Source organism: Acinonyx jubatus, chromosome C2 (assembly GCF_027475565.1).
Source record: "Acinonyx jubatus isolate Ajub_Pintada_27869175 chromosome C2, VMU_Ajub_asm_v1.0, whole genome shotgun sequence".
Classification (NCBI taxonomy): domain Eukaryota; kingdom Metazoa; phylum Chordata; class Mammalia; order Carnivora; family Felidae; genus Acinonyx; species Acinonyx jubatus.
Genome location: NC_069384.1, coordinates 114,361,122 through 114,377,268, shown reverse-complemented (window position 1 = coordinate 114,377,268; position 16,147 = coordinate 114,361,122). Strand labels below are relative to the sequence as shown.

The 16,147-nt window shown below is 35.7% G+C and overlaps 1 pseudogene; it reads right to left on the bottom strand.

The window, feature by feature from the left end:
• The window catches only part of LOC106975174 (eukaryotic translation initiation factor 3 subunit E-like), a 98,058-nt pseudogene that overhangs the window by 57,230 nt on the left and 24,681 nt on the right, over positions 1–16,147 (bottom strand).

The window sequence follows — 16,147 nt, the reverse complement described above, 5'->3', positions numbered from 1 at the left end:
TTTTGGCTCAAGTCATCATTTCACCCTTCGTGATTTCGAGCCTCACAGCAGGCTCCGTGCTGTCAGCGTGGAGCCCGCTTGGGATTCTCTCTGCTTTCACTCTGTCCCTCTCCCATCCCCCTCTCCTTCAAAATAACTAAATAAACTTAAAAAAGGAGAGCATTCCGTGAATAAGAGTTGTCCCAGAGAGTGAATGGTGTCAGCCGCGAGAGCCCATGTTTAATTGTGTGGTGCCAGGGCTGAGCATCGAACTCGCTATGACAGAGGGGCCTATACATGTATTCATGAATCTGCTTTTGCATGTTTCTGATAGACAAGACACAGGAGACTCTCTGAAGTGCCTGACCCGGGGCAGGGATTTCTTTTTCAGGGTGTACTGCTCATTGCTGAAGGGCAGTCCTGGGGATAAGGCCCCAGGGAGCCTTCCTGCTTTCCTCCTGGCTCACTTCTCTCCCCTTTCAGGTCCTCCTTCCTCATCCTAAATTTGCTGTAGCACCACTCAGGAATTGCCTCACTTATTATCCTCTAGAGATTAAAAACAAAAGAGGCTACATATTGAAACTCTATGTCCTCTGTTGATTTGCTTCGAATTTTGTTGTATCTGGCCCATATTCTTCAGAGGCCATGTGCGTGTGTGATTATTGCCATTCTCCGCTTATATTAAGGATAGAATACACTCTATTTTTAGTTCTTATTTCTCACTCTGGTATGTTTTTGAGAGAAGAGAGAGAAAGCGTGCAGTCTCCGCTGCCGGTTTTAAACATTCCCGATTACTTTTTAAACCTAGCAATACTTATGGCTGACTTCATAAAATTCATTGTATTCAGCATGAAAAGGCAGATTCAAGCATTTCAACAGGATTACAAAAGTCACATAATACAATTTCATAAGATGTATTTAGACCTTTCAGATAACATAAACTATTTAGGACTTCTATGTCTGTCTGTATTTTAGACTATGGCCTAAAACATTTAAATAATTATAATAAAATAATAGTAGAATGGAAAAAGTAACTGGAAATGAAAGGACATACCTTTTGTCTGAGAGCTGCAAAACCTTGCTTAGTCTCCGTTCAGATGTATTAATAGCACTATTATGACAGAACACAATGGTGTCATCATATACTGGATATTTCTTCAGGCTGGGGAGCAAGAGTGTGCAAGTGACACATTAACAAAAGCACATTTGTTTCATTTTGATAGTGTTAATTAGCACCTCTTCTATAATTACTGTCATCTGGTCTGGTTTTCATCTCCCTGCCTTTTGCTGATAAATCCCCTCTTCGGGGTGCCTGGGTGGCTCAGTCAGTTAAGCATCCAACTTCAGCTCAGGTCATGATCTCGAGGATTCATGAGTTTGAGTCCCGAGTGGGGCTCTGTGCTGAAAGCTCAGAGCCTGGAGCCTGTTTTGGATTCTGTGTCTCCCTCTCTCTCTGCCCCTCCCGTACTTGTTCTCTCTCTCTGTCTCTCAAAAATAAATAAACATTTAAAAAAATCCCCTCTTCATTTAGGTGAGTTAGCAAAGTGGGTTGCAACCTAAAGAACTATTTAGCTAAAAAATTATATGGACTTTGATTTTAATATCAAAACGTGTTGATGGTTACTTTAAAGAAACCAAGAAACGGGGTGCCTGGGTGGCTCAGTCCGTTAAGCAAGGGACCCTTGATTTTGGCTCAGGTGATGATCTTACAGTTTGTGAGTTTGAGACCTGTTGGGCTCTGTGCTGACAGCACAGAGCTTGCTTGGGATTCTCTCTCTCTCCCTTTCTTTCCACCCCTCCCCTGGTCATGCTTTCTCTCTCTCTTTCTCTCTCTCTCTCTCAAAATAAATAAATTAAATTAAGTACAAATAAAAATAATAAAGAAACTGAGAAGTGAAGAAAAGTAATGTAAGGAAAAAACAGTACATCTCTATTTATATCCAGTAGAATCATTGTAGACCATGAAAGTGGGAGTTCAAAGAAGGTTCTGAAGAGTATATCATCCCAATTCAATACAGAAAACATTATAATTTTCTTAATTGAAAACAGTGCTGAGAATGCAGATAATTGAGTTAATGAAATTTTTGCTCTGAAACTGATCTTTGTTTCAATACATATTGGTTGGAAAGCCTTCTAAACTACTTACTGGTAGTGCCTTTTTCTACCTTAGTAAATGGCAAGCAAATATTTTGTGGAGAATGAAGATTATGCAATACCTTTGGGTCATTCTCTTCACTAAACAATTTGGTCTTGAACTAGCATATTGATAGATTAAAATTTCACCTAGGGGATTATAGCACAAACTTCAGTAGTTAATATTTTGAAAACCTCCTGCCTGTTTTACTGTCATTTTCTTTTTCATATCATATCACATTATTTCATTTCATTTGCTTTCATCTCATTTTTTGGTAAAAGTCTTCTGTAGGCAGTTTAAAGCTGCATTTGTCTAGTAACTTGTTTTTGTTGTGGAATCTATCCTTTCATGTACTTAAGAAAATCCCTTACATTTCTTCTCCTTCTTCTGATTGTATTGAGAGAAAATACAATCAGTTTTTCTCTCTCTACTAGGTCATTACCAGTAATATGCAAACGTGATATTATTTCCCTTACCTGAAAATATTTTCTTAACCTAAATTCTCTGCCAGCTGCTTCCCCGATTCTCTGAAAATTTACCACAAACTCCTTGAAGTAATGCCACATATCTGCTGTCTTTAATTCCTCTCCACCTTTCCCTGTAGCCCTTTCCAATTATGGTCTTGTGTCCACCACATCACCCAGACCTTGCTTTTTAGGGTCACCTCCATGTTGCTAAATTTAGTAGTCATGATCTCTGCCCTCTTCTTACTAGACTCTTCATTGACATTTATTTACACCATTGATCATTCACCCCCTCCTTAGTACGCTTTCTTCTCTTGGTTTTTAGCTCACCACAATTTTTTGGTTTCTATCCCACCTCCGTGCTTTTTCCTTCTCAATCTTCTTGTGCCCAATTCTTCTCTTCTTCGATCCTCTTCATGTTGGATTTTTGCCACTATCTTCACTTATTCTCTTGATGGCCTTATCCAGACCCAGGAATGTACACATTATCTGTAAGTCAAGAACTCCCAAATTTGTATCTCCAGTCCAGACCATTCTCTTGAACTCCACATGTGTATATTCAACCACCTGCTCAATGTCTCCACTCAGAACTATCGTAGATAATTCAAACTTAATGTGTCCCAAACTGGACTGCTGGCTTTCCCACAAAAATCCACTCTACTTAGAGCTTCAGGGGACTGCAATGCTTTTGTTTTGGTTGCTAGGGGGACCCACTATCCAAGTTTGCTGGGGACTGAGGGAATTCTCAGGATGAAAGGCTTTCACTGCTACAGCTGGGAAAGTCCTGAGGAAACCAGAATAAACAAACCCTATCAGTTGCTAAAGCCAAGAACCTTAGGACATCCTTGATTCTCTCACATTGTGTAATATATTTAAAAATCGTGTTGGTTCTGCCTATAAACTGACCAGTTTGTCCCACCTCAATTGCTATCACCTGGTCAAGCCACCATCCTCTCACTGGCATTACTGGCGTGGTCTCCTAACTGGTCTTCCTGTTGCCACCTTTCCTTCTCCTATCATGCATTCTCAACACAGCTGTCGGAGTAATTTTTTTTTTAAAACATAGCTGGATCATGATATTCCTTATTACCTAAGCTCTGTAATTCCTCCCTCTTTCAGGTTGGAAGCCAAAATCATTACCATGGCATCTGAAACTAACATGATCTAACTCCAGCTTCTGTTTTATACAGCACCCCCTCTCACCAGCCTGTCAATTAGGTGAAGTCCTATAATTCTTTTCCTGGTTCGCTGTGTCTTCAGCCACATTAGTTTCCTTACTGTTCTTTTCTGCAGATATGCTATCATCGTAGGGCTTTGGCATTGTCCATTCTTTTGGCTTAGAACATTCCCCAAGTATCTTCATGATCAGGTCTTTCATTTGCTTTAAGTCTGCCTCAAATGTCACTATTTTCATGATGATTATACTATTAAAAATTATATTCTCCATTCCACATCTCTCTTTCTGTGCTCCACATGCTCTTAATCTTTTAACATTCTACATAATTTACACGTTTGTCATGTTCATTTTTCATGGTCTGCCTACTTGTGGGACAATATAAGCTCTAATAAACCAGGGTATTAAAAGAATCTTTCTTACCTAAGAAGTGTCTACAACCTCTTAGACATAGGAAGTTCTCAATAAATATAGAATAATCAAATTTGTTTATTTTACTTCACCTCATTAAGTACCTTGTAAATTCCCCGTATACCCATAGCTTCATCCCAGATAACTATAAAAGATTCCAAAGATGAATGAGACATTGTCCTCAAATTTGAGGTACTTCCTATCTATTTGCTGAGTTGAGATACAATGTAATATTGTGGAGGTGATTAAATATTACAATGTGTGGTAATAGCTATAAATCTTGTGAGCATGAGAAGATCTGAGATTTTCTTTTTTTAATCTGGAAAATTAGTTATTATTGTAGGGGTTACCTCAAGACTCTTTCAAATCTAAAATTATAATGTTCTATAATTTTACAAGTTATTAACGTAAAGAAACTACAAAATATAGACGTACATGGCTAAACTAGTACAAAGACCTACACACATCAGCAGATGTGCTGTGGGACAAGCTAAGAATGAAAAACTATTATAGCACATACCACAAACCAAGGGGAAAAGGAACATTCATGGCCTTGAGAATTAGTTAAGTATTCAGTAACCCCCTCCTCAACCTCTTCTGACTTCCGGAAGGACACAACTCCCTCTGGGAAAACTGGGAAGAACAAACACACCTAATGACAGAAATAAAATTGAGCAGAAATGACTGAAATAAATAGAGGTTGAAGTATCAGATGGTGGAAGGGATTGGAAAGGAGGACATAGTTTCCAAAGGGCACTTTGAAGCAGAATATAACACCCAATACTGAAAGCACCATCCAGGTTGATAAGGCTTGTAGAGCTTATGGGCTATGTGTAGCTCTGAGGTCTGAAAATCTTCCTGAGCAGACAAATCTATATGGAAAGGCTATATTTTCAGCACCTTTGGTAACAGCAAAAGAGCAAACCCTTGAACTATTATGTCTCAGTCCATTCAGTCTGCTACAACAAGATACCATAGACTGTGTAGCTTTAAACAACAGAAATTTATTTCTTACAGTTCTGGTAGGTGAAAGCCCAGATCAGGGTGCTAGAATGGTCAGGGGAGGGTTCTCTCTCTGGTTGTAGCTGGCACTTTATTGCTGTGTCCTCATATGGTGGAAGGTGCTAGGAATCTCTCTGGAGCCTCTTTTATAAAGCACTAATCCCATTCATGAGGGCTTTGCCCTTATGACTTCAGCACCCCCTAAAAGCTTCATGTCCCAATACGATCATCATTAGGGATTAAGCTTTTAATATATCAGTTTAAGGGGACACAAACATTTAGACCACAGCACCATAATATTGGAAAAGTTACACTATTGCCTACTCCCCTTCCAAGGAGCCTCTTTCTAACAGCCTAGGAAATCTATCCTTTTTAAAAATGTTGGGAGGGGGATGTCTGAGTGGCTCAGTTAAGCTTCTGACTCTTGATTTTCACTCAGGTCATGATCTCATAGTCGTGAGTTTGAGCCCCACCTCCCTGCTATCAGTACGGAACCTGCTTGGGATTCACTTTCTCTGTCCCTTTCCTGTTTGTGCTCTCTCTCTCTTTCTCTTACTCTCTTTCAAAATAAATAAATATTTTTTAAGTGTGGGGGAAAAATACAATCTCACTCCAACAAAAGTTGTTGCAAAAATAGTGATGTGTTTCAACAGACAATAAGAACACATCAGGAATAAAACATGGCCTCTAAACAGATGGGAACACTAACATAATATTTCTAAGTTATATAAAGAAAATAGTAGAAATTTTTGAGGAATAGCACAATTAAGAAATTTTAAATCTCAGAACTTACATGGCTAGATGATAGGAAGATCTGAAGGAAAAATTGGCAAAAGAAAAGAAAAATATTCAGAAATAAAACTAAAGTAAGCAGAACACTGAAGTGAATAGACACCAAACAGAACACCATAAAGGAGGTAAGATAAATAGCTAACAAATGAAAAGAGAACAAAAAGATAAAGAAAGATAATAAAAGGATTTGAAAAACTGATGGAGAAAACCTACAAAGTTAAATATTTAATTAAGTATTTAATAAGTTGTTCTTAAAGATGGACACTAAAGTACTGAAACAGAAAAAAAATTTAAAACCACAGTTCAATAAAATTTTTCTAGAAAAAATCAAGAAGACTTTGAGTAGATGGAACCAGAGCAGTGAAAACCAAGACAGAGCCTAGTAAAATTATTAGACTTTAAAGATAAGGAAAAATTACCTTTGGAAATCCAGACACCAACACACACACATACAAATCAACTAAAAAATAAAGGAAATAAAATGAAAGTAACATCAAATTTCTCAGCATCAACATTTTAAACTACGAAACAATAAAGTAACTTTGTTCAAGTACTCAAGGAATAAAAAAGACACGAACAGAGGTTTTTATACCCAGCCAAACATCCTTTTGATATCTAGGCTACAAAGATTTATGAACATGCAATACTTGAAAGAATGTTATTCTGATAAACCTTTCCTGAGGAATATACTACAGAAAGAGCTTCAGAAAAACATAATATGTGGAGAAGCTCCTTCATATAAGGTCTTGGGGCTTGGCAGTAAGCATTTACAGACTAAACGATTGAGATAAAAATGACAGAATGCAGTGTGAATACTACAGGATCTGATGTCAGAAAAATAATGGAACCAATTAAAACATGGGAAGAAGAGGCATAGAGTAAATGTAAGTGGAATAAACTTGATGATTGACTCACCGGTAATAGGAGTGAAAACATATAACACTGATAAGAACTAGAAGCTTAAGTATATTTTGTTCAACAAACATCAACACTAAGATTATACTAACAAAGGGGAAATAAAACAGTTACTTTCTGACATTAATACTGATAATAGGAAAACACAAATAGTTTCAGCACAAAGTTGTGGATAAAAGTATTGTAGGAAGGTATCAGTATAAAACTAACGATTAAAAAAGTCCAAACCTTTCCAAATAGCAAAGAAAACAATAAAGAAAAAAATAGCAAAGCAAACAGCTAATATAATGGCATACCTACATGCATACATTTATAAAATATAATACTCTACTATAGAACTGAGACAAACATATTAGTTGTATCAATATATGTTAGTGAGCTTAACTTACATAATATAAGAAAAAGATTTTCAGATTAAATAAGAAAGCAGAATTCAACTTTATGTTGTATGCAAAAGACATAACTAAAATAAAGTGAATTGAAAAGGTGAAAGATAAAAGTAGGAGCAAAAATATATCAAATAAAGGCAAGTAAGAAGAAAGTGGGGGCCATGATCTTGATCTAAAACAAGGTAGAATTCAGGCCAAGAAGAATTAATACAAAGTAGGACACTCTATAATGCTAAAGGCTACCATTCACAGTGAAGATATTAATATCTATTCACCAAATATCAGTACAGCTTTCATAGAGCAGAAATGATAGGACATGAAAGGAGAAACAGACACATATTAAAAATAGGAAACTTTAGCACACTTTGCTCAGATCTAAATACATCAAGAGAACAAAATGTTAGCAAGGACACAGAAGACCTGAAAACCGTAAGATAGAGTCTACAGATATATAATAAGCACTTTTTCCTCAGAGTACAGGATATGCCTTGTTTTTCAAGTGTACATAAACATCTACTAAAATCATCTATATGTTAGGTTACAAATAACTCCAAAAACAAGAATACAAACAATATTATCAGACTACAATGCAATTAGTTCTCAATTACTAGTAATAGTAATAAAGAATTTCTTCCACCAGGAAATTTAAATAAGTTATCTCATATCAAAGGAAAAATACAACCCCAAATTTCTGTATTTCTAGAAAAGAATGATGAAGAAAACATAATGTATTTTATTGTAATCTAATAAAAATAAGAATGTCATAAAAGAGCTAGTACAACATCTTGTGTTTGGGAAAGTCTTTCAGCCATAAAGCATTAGAGATAATCATATTTGCAAATCACAGTGACTGCATTGTGGAAAATGGTAGAGGTGGGAGAGAAACTCAGAGACCAGGTAGCTGAGATTAAAATGTTAGCCATGAGCATGGAGAAAACTGGGCAGATTTTATACATATATTTTTTGAAGGCATAATCTGGAGAACTTGGGAAAGGACTAAATATAAATGGTAATTGAGAGTGAGAAGCAATTGAGTCATGGTTTCGTCATATAGGAGCTGAGTGGATGGAAGGGCCATTTAGTGAGATAGATTTGGGGTGTTGTGGATGTGAAAAATAATTTATAAAATAAATTACAAAACCAATAATTCATAATTAAAATATCAATAAAATATTAAGTTTAATTTTATTCTTCATCAAAGAAATAATATTAAAATAAAGATACAATTTTTAGCCTATGAAATTGACAAATTATCGATGACAGTGGTGAAATGAACACCTTGATGGTTTGCAAACTTTTAACATTTCTGATTAAAAATAAGGAAATACATGCCCTATGACTATAATTCAATTTCTAGGAATGTATTCTGAAGAACTAATTGGTTGCTTAGGCCAATATCTATGCCCAAGAATGCCAATCACAGCTATATAATAGCAAAAATTGGCATCAATCAGTAATATTCATGATGTAAATTTTAAGTAACAAGTGTTAAATTATTATAACAACATATAACCAACACCTATATTGTTATTATTAATTATGATTTGGAAGGTATACTTCAAAAAGCCTTTTTGGTTCATATCAATGGAGAATTCTTTGAAGTTGGCAAGCTCTCTACACCAAGCCTCGTTCTAAAAATACACATAAGGTAAACTCAAATAAAATAAGCACTAGAAATGTATCAAGGTAAAATACCGTATAAAGTTACAAAAGGAACAAAATAAGTTCCAATATTCCTAAATACAGTGGAAACATGCTGTAATGACTACTTCTAAAAATAAAAGCTAAGGGCACCTGGGTGGCTCAGTCAGTTAAGCATCCGACTTCCGCTCGGGTCATGATCTAGTGGGTTGTGGGTTCAAGCCCTGTGCCGGGCTCTGTGCTGACAGCTCAAAGCCTAGAATCTGCCTCAGATTCTGTGTCTCCCTATCTCTGCTCCTTCCCCAGCTCATACTTTGTCTGTCTGTCTCTGCCTCTAAAAAATAAAAAAAACATTAAAAACAATAAATAAATCAAAATCAAAACTATTACATACATACTACTTGAAAAAAGATTAAAAACAGTTAAGAAAATTATTCAAGAAAATATGTCAAGAACATAAACAGGAATTAGAGAACTCAGAAATTAAATAATGTCAATTGAAAAGACATGAACTTTATAGAGTGATTAGAATTATGGATTCTCATGTGAACAGAGAGAGCATAGACTATGAATATTGCATAATACACACATACATCCACACAGGACAAAAGACAAGAAAAGTGTTTCACAATGTACCTGGTGATTATCCCTAAGTGATAGAATTAAAGGTGATTTAAATTTTATCTTTCCTATGGTTTCCTTTTTTTATACAATAAACACACATTCTCTTCATAAAGTCCTCTTGTTGTGGGAGGACCTCAGGTGCAAAAGATGGCACTAATGATGCTCCTTAATTCATGGCATTATCGTCCTTTGTCCACAAGAGGCTTTCTTCTTTTTTTTTATTTATGTGTTTATTTTCCTTATTTCCATCCCTGTTTTTATTCCTCTTCCTTCCATAAACAACCAACTTCCTATAGACAATGCATGCCACTTTGTTTATACGTCTTACAATTTTTTTTTTTATTTTTTGGGCATGCATTTTAGCTTACATGAATTGAGAACTCTTTAAAGTTAGCAAGCTATTTTCACTAAGCTCTATTCTAAAAATGCAGATAAAGTAAATTCACATAAAATATGCAACATAAATATATCAATGTAAATTACCGTATAAAGTTACATTACAAGAATAAAGAAGAGTAACATAAAATTTGTAAGGGCAAGGAGAGCATGCTATAACAGCACACTTTATTCATTTTATTTATTTATTTATTTATTTATTTATTTATTTATTTTTAGAGAGAGCGCTCAAGCAGGGAAGAGGGGCAGAGGGAGAGAGAGAGAGAGAGAGAGAGAGAGAATCTCAACATGGGTTGGATCCCATGACCCTGGGATCATGACCTGACCCTAAATCAACCCACTGAACCACTCAGGAAACCCTTTAAAAAACCCCCAAACTATTACATACTATTCCAAAATAAGTTAAAAGACATTAAAGTTAGGGTGGCTTAAAGAAAAAGACATTAAAAAAAGATTCAGGACATAAAAGAACAACAGAAACATGAATTTGAGAAACTCAGAAATCAGTGATAGAAGTTAAGGAAAAATCTAAATATAAGGAAAATTTTTAGATATGAAGACTAAGCTGGTAGAAACTCAAGAGAAAATGAAACAATATCCTTCCTTGGGACTATTACAAAGGTAAAGAAAATGAAAGGTTTTTTTAAAAAAAAAAGGAAATGAAGATAAAAAAAAAATTTTTGAAAGAAAGGGACAAAACATGGAGGTGGGCAAAGTAGACCCAACATGTGAATATAGGAGTCCCTGAAAAGCAAAACCAAAACAAGGGAGCAGAAACAATATTAAGACCTATAACTCCATACATTGTTCTTGAAACAAACACATGGATTTGAAAATACATATTGAAAGAATTCACTTTGTACCTGATAATATTAATCCAGAAAGACCAACATCAGAACAATTTATAAAATTCCTGGACTTCAAGAAAAATAAAATATACCATGGGGAATTCAGCAAAATTATTCTGTGATTTATATGTGAAATAAAATTAGATTATCATCAGAACTTTAAAAATCTTTGTTTAATGTTTGTTTATTTTTGATATGTGTATACAGAGAGAGTGCAAACAGGAGAGGGGCAGAGAGAGAGGGAGGCACAGAATCCAAAGCAGGCTCCAGGCTCTGAGCTGTCAGCACACAACCTGATGGGGGGATCAAACTCACTAACTGTGAGATCATGACCTAAGCCGAAGTCAGACGCTTAACCAACTGAGCCACTCAGGCACCCCTATCATCAGAACTTTTGACAGCAACTCTCTATCATCAAAGAAAATGAGTAATGTATTTAAGATATTCCAGGAAAGAAAATGTAAACCAAAGACATTTTTAGCATAGCAAAAATGATCTTCAAGTACAGAGGGCAGAAGCAAAACGTTATCAAAATGGCAGACCTTGGAGAATATTGTTACAGTGACCTTTCCTGAAATATCTACTATAAGATCAACTTTAGGCATCAAAAGTAGTAGAGAGATATTTACATGGAAACTGGTGATGAGCATTAAATACATAGTTCCTCAAGAACTAGGATTATAAAAGGGTTAAAGAAAGGCTGTAAGATATAGTCAATACGATCTGTAATAGTAGCTATATTACAAACCTAAAAAAGGGGGGAGCATGGGGAGAGTACATGCAAAATTGTTTTAACTGTTTCATAATCATATTTTGTGGTGGTAATCCATATTATTCTCAGACGGTTATGTGTATAAAGTAGTTATAAAGGAAATAAATGTAGAATATTCTAATTGTCTTATATCCAGTATCCTTGTGAACCAGAATTCCCAGTGTGAAAGACAGGAGATTTTGTTGTTACATAGAAGAAATGAAGTAAAAGCTCTCAGGTCATGAATTAGCATTGGTACTCTAAAGGTATCTTATTTTTAAAAAGATGTATATGTAATGTAAATATTTTCCTTCCAACCCCCCAGAATCCTAAAAACAATGCCTGATGACTCATCTAGTAGCAATTGGTACCTAGGCCCCAAATAGTGGTCTTAAGAGTGAAACATTTTCCTTGTTGCTGTTTGTTACTATTTACAAGAATTAGAATAATGCAAACCTCAACTTCCTTCTTTCTTTTCCTTCCTTCCTTCCTTCCCTCCCTCCCTCCTTTCTCTTTCTTTCTTCTTTCTTTTTCTTTCTTTCTTTCTTTCTTTCTTTCTTTCTTTCTTTCTTTCTTTCTTCCTTTTCCTTTCCTTCTTTCTACCATGAAAAAAGCCTGACAGGGGCGCCTGGGTGGCTCAGTTGGTTAAGCGTCCTACTTCAGCTCAGGTCATGATCTCATGGTTTGTGGGTTCAAGGCTTACATCAGGCTCTGTGCTGACAGCTCAGAGCCTGGAGCCTGCTTTGGATTCTGTGTCTCCCTCTCTCTCCACCTGTCCCTTGCTCATCCTCTCTCTCTGTCTCTCAAAAATAAACATTTAAAAAAATTTTAAAAAAGAGATAGCTTGACAAAGTTTAAGTAGTCTAAATTTTAAAAAGACAAATTACCTTTTCTTCTCTTTACTATAGACAACTTTTGAAAAAAGTATGTCTTAAAAAAGTAATAAATGAAAAACTCTTCAAAAAATCAGTAATTAATTTTAGCCTAAAATATTGACCACCAAAATTAAAGTGTTAGAAATAATATAAATGATACACAGCTAAAGATACAAAACAGCATTTGAAGTAAATTATTTGGCCAAAGGAAAGCTTATGGATACTTAAAATAATGTTAACACAATAAAAAATGAGAAACATTGCTTTGGAAGAATTTTTTGTACAAAAAATATTCAAAAATGTGTTTTAGCTTTATCAAATTATGGTTTTAGCACTCTGAAAAAAATTTTTTTTTGTTCTGTTCCAGAGGTTTTCTTCAAGAATGAAAATGTCTTTTTCTGGCTTTTCAAGTGACCCCTTAACATATGTTAGATTTTCGTTTTTATTCTTTACTTCATATAGTTTCTAATTCTCTTCCTGTGTTCTTTTACTTATCAACTGATTTCAACTTTCAGGTCTTGTAGTCCTCTTAATTGTTGCTCACTGCATTTATTTTATTTTTTTTTAATTTTTTTAACATTTATTTATTTTTGAGACAGAGAGAGACAGAGCATGAACAGGGGAGGGGCAGAGAGAGATGGAGACACAGAATCCAAAACAGGCTCCAGGCTCTGAGCTGTCAGCACAGAGCCCAACGCAGGGCTCGAACTCACAGACCGAGAGATCATGACCTGAGCCGAAGTCGGACGCTCAACCGACTGAGCCACCCAGGCGCCCCAACTCACTGCATTTAAAAGCCACCATGGAATTGTCAGAATTGCTAGATATGTCCTTGTCTTGTATCATGCTATGTTCATTCCCTACAAGTCTAAAAATGTCGAACTTTTCCTTTTTCAATATCAGTATACATGGCTGAAGAGATTAAGCTCATTCCCTAGAAAACATAGATGAGGAACTTAGGTGTTTATTTTATGAAGTAAGTCTTCAGGGGAAGACTATTTAGACTATGTATAACCTTTCTTTACAATAAATGTAGGGGATCCTGAGTGGCTCAGTTGGTTTTAAGCATCTGAACTCATGATCTCACGGTTTATGAGATCAAGCCACGGGTCAGGCTTTGCTCTGACAGGGTGGAGTCTGCTTGGGATTCTCTCTTCCTCTCTCTCTGCCTTTCTCTCTTTCTCTCTCAAAATAGATAAATAAACTTAAAAAATAAATAAGAAACAAAAAGAAAAGAAAAAAGAAAAGAAAACATTTAAAACTACTACTCCAACAACTAATAGGGTTTCAAAGCTCTCCTATGGGTTTTATGGATATGCATTAATAACTCCACATCTCCACTGTTTCATCTTCAGAACCGTCATTCTCTATTGCCATTCCACTGGAAAACAAGTTATCCTGTGTTACAAAATCCAGATTTTTACTGGGGTCCCCTAACAATTCTTTCTTTTTTAAAAATTTATTTATTTTTGAGAGAGAGAAAGAGAGAGCATGAGCAGGGCAGGGCAGAGAAAGAGGGAGACACAGAATCTGAAGCAGGCTTCAGGCTCTGAACTGTCAGCACAGAGTCCGATGCAGGGCTCGAACCCATGAACCATGAGATCATGCCGTGATCTCAGACGCTTAACCGACTGAGCCACCCAGGTGCCCCTCAACAATTATTTCTGAGAATATGAGAGAAATGCTTGAATGTTCCACAAGTTCATGCTCGTTTTCCACTCAGCCAGTCACCTCATGTTGGCTCACTCTTGCAATTACTAGATAACCTTTCATTTCTTTGCAACTGCCTCTCCATATTGTAAATATTGTAAAAATTAAGGTGATATTCCTTAATTTTCTAAACTATAACTAATAACAGAATATAACCATTTCCATATATTACACTGAAGTCTTGGTGATTAAAAAAAAAGGAAATTATAATGTGGGGGGACACCCCTTCAAATTAGCTACTGGCACCACAGCTCCTGTGGACTGAGACTGAAACCTTCCTGATCCCATCTGTCTCCTCGACATTGGGTCATCTGTCAACAGTCAGACTACCTCTCCCTAAACAAACTGCCCATGCCCCTAAATAATTTCCCTCCAGTTTTCTCTACCATGGTGAGAATTTGTCAGTCATGAAATGAATTCTGCTCTGACAGTAACCCCCCAGATAACAGTGTGAGAGAGCTCAGGAGGCAGCAGTCTAGGGCTGGGATGGAAGATGAAGACCTTATGGCTTCGCAGGCATAAAGCAGGCCCCCTTCCCCAATGTTTCCAAGTAGGATATTTGAATTCCAGGGATCATTTTCCTATTCTACCCAGGAGGAAAGAGGAAAAAGGTTTTGCTCTTTCACTTGGATGAAGATTTCCTTTGTAGGGCTACATAATATGTCTTTTTACATCTCATTGGCCAGATCTTATTTAAATGGCCCTTTTAGCTGCAGGACCATGTGCCTCCCTGAATAAATTTGAAATTCTGCTACTGAAGAGGAAGAAAAGGGGTGTTCAGAGACAACAACACATCTCCGCCAAAGAGAGGGCAAAGTCAAAATCTGTTTTCTCTTCAGCTCAAGTCTCTGGGCTACCTCACCATTATATACCCTTAAATTCAACCACGGAAGAGAGATTTATTTCTATATTGTTTTTCAGAAATTTATAGTTCCTCATAATCTCAAACTTTCAATGCCCATAGTAAGATCTTTATCTTTTAATAGCTAAGGGTTTATTGAGAATTTTACCACACAAAGTATTTGTATGTCCCAAAGATAAAGTCTTCTGTCCTCTCCCAAATTTAACAAGGTAAAAAAGTTGGCAGCTTGCAGCATAGTACGTGGCTGTGTATACATATGCATGTGAATATGTGAGTGTGTGTATTTGTGTCTCCATAATTGTGTGTGCACCCATCTACGTAAGACAATGAAGATATGCAAATGTTATAACTGTTATTCTCCCTGGCTGGTGAGGTCATTTGTAGGTTTTAAGTTTTTATGTTTCTCAAATGTCTTGCAAACGACTTTTCTAAATTATAATAAAAATAATATTTGCAAATCTATATATTGATGCTTAATAAATAAATGCCAGTGGAATATTTCTGGTCCAGAAAAAAATTAACACATTTAAAATGTAATACCATCTAATGTATAAGTAGCAACTGTAAATTGCAGACTCCTGATAAACAAACGATCATAACTGTGAGTAACAGCAGGGTAGGATTCCTAAATTGTATTTAAAAGTGAAGATTTAGCTTCTTCAGTATGCTCATTTAATAAACTTGCAGTTTAGAAGCTTCTTAATTAAGTCTCTCTTGGGTGTACTGGGCTCTGTATGCTGACAAAATATGGAATTCTCCTTTTCTATATTGCATGTTGTTAATGCTAATATATATGCATTGCTGTGTCTTTGCAATTTATTTTCAATTTCCCTACATTTATATTTCTGTTTATTTTTGTATTCTGTGAAAGCAACCATTTCCTTTTGAAGATGAGGTAAAAAATGCATGTGTATATATGTGCCTATGTATGCATATTTATGTGTATTATAATATATAACTTTGTATATAAAATATATCATATGCTAATATTTACATGTATATGAATGTTTATGTGTGTATATCTGTGTGTGTGTGTGTGTATGCTTTCATTTCTAATGTTTTCTTTCCACGTATGTTTAAAGCATCATTGAACATGTTAAGCATACTGGGATAGCCATTGATGTTACCATGACAAATGCTACTTAATCAATGGCTGAGCATATAACTTTATGGAAGCTAG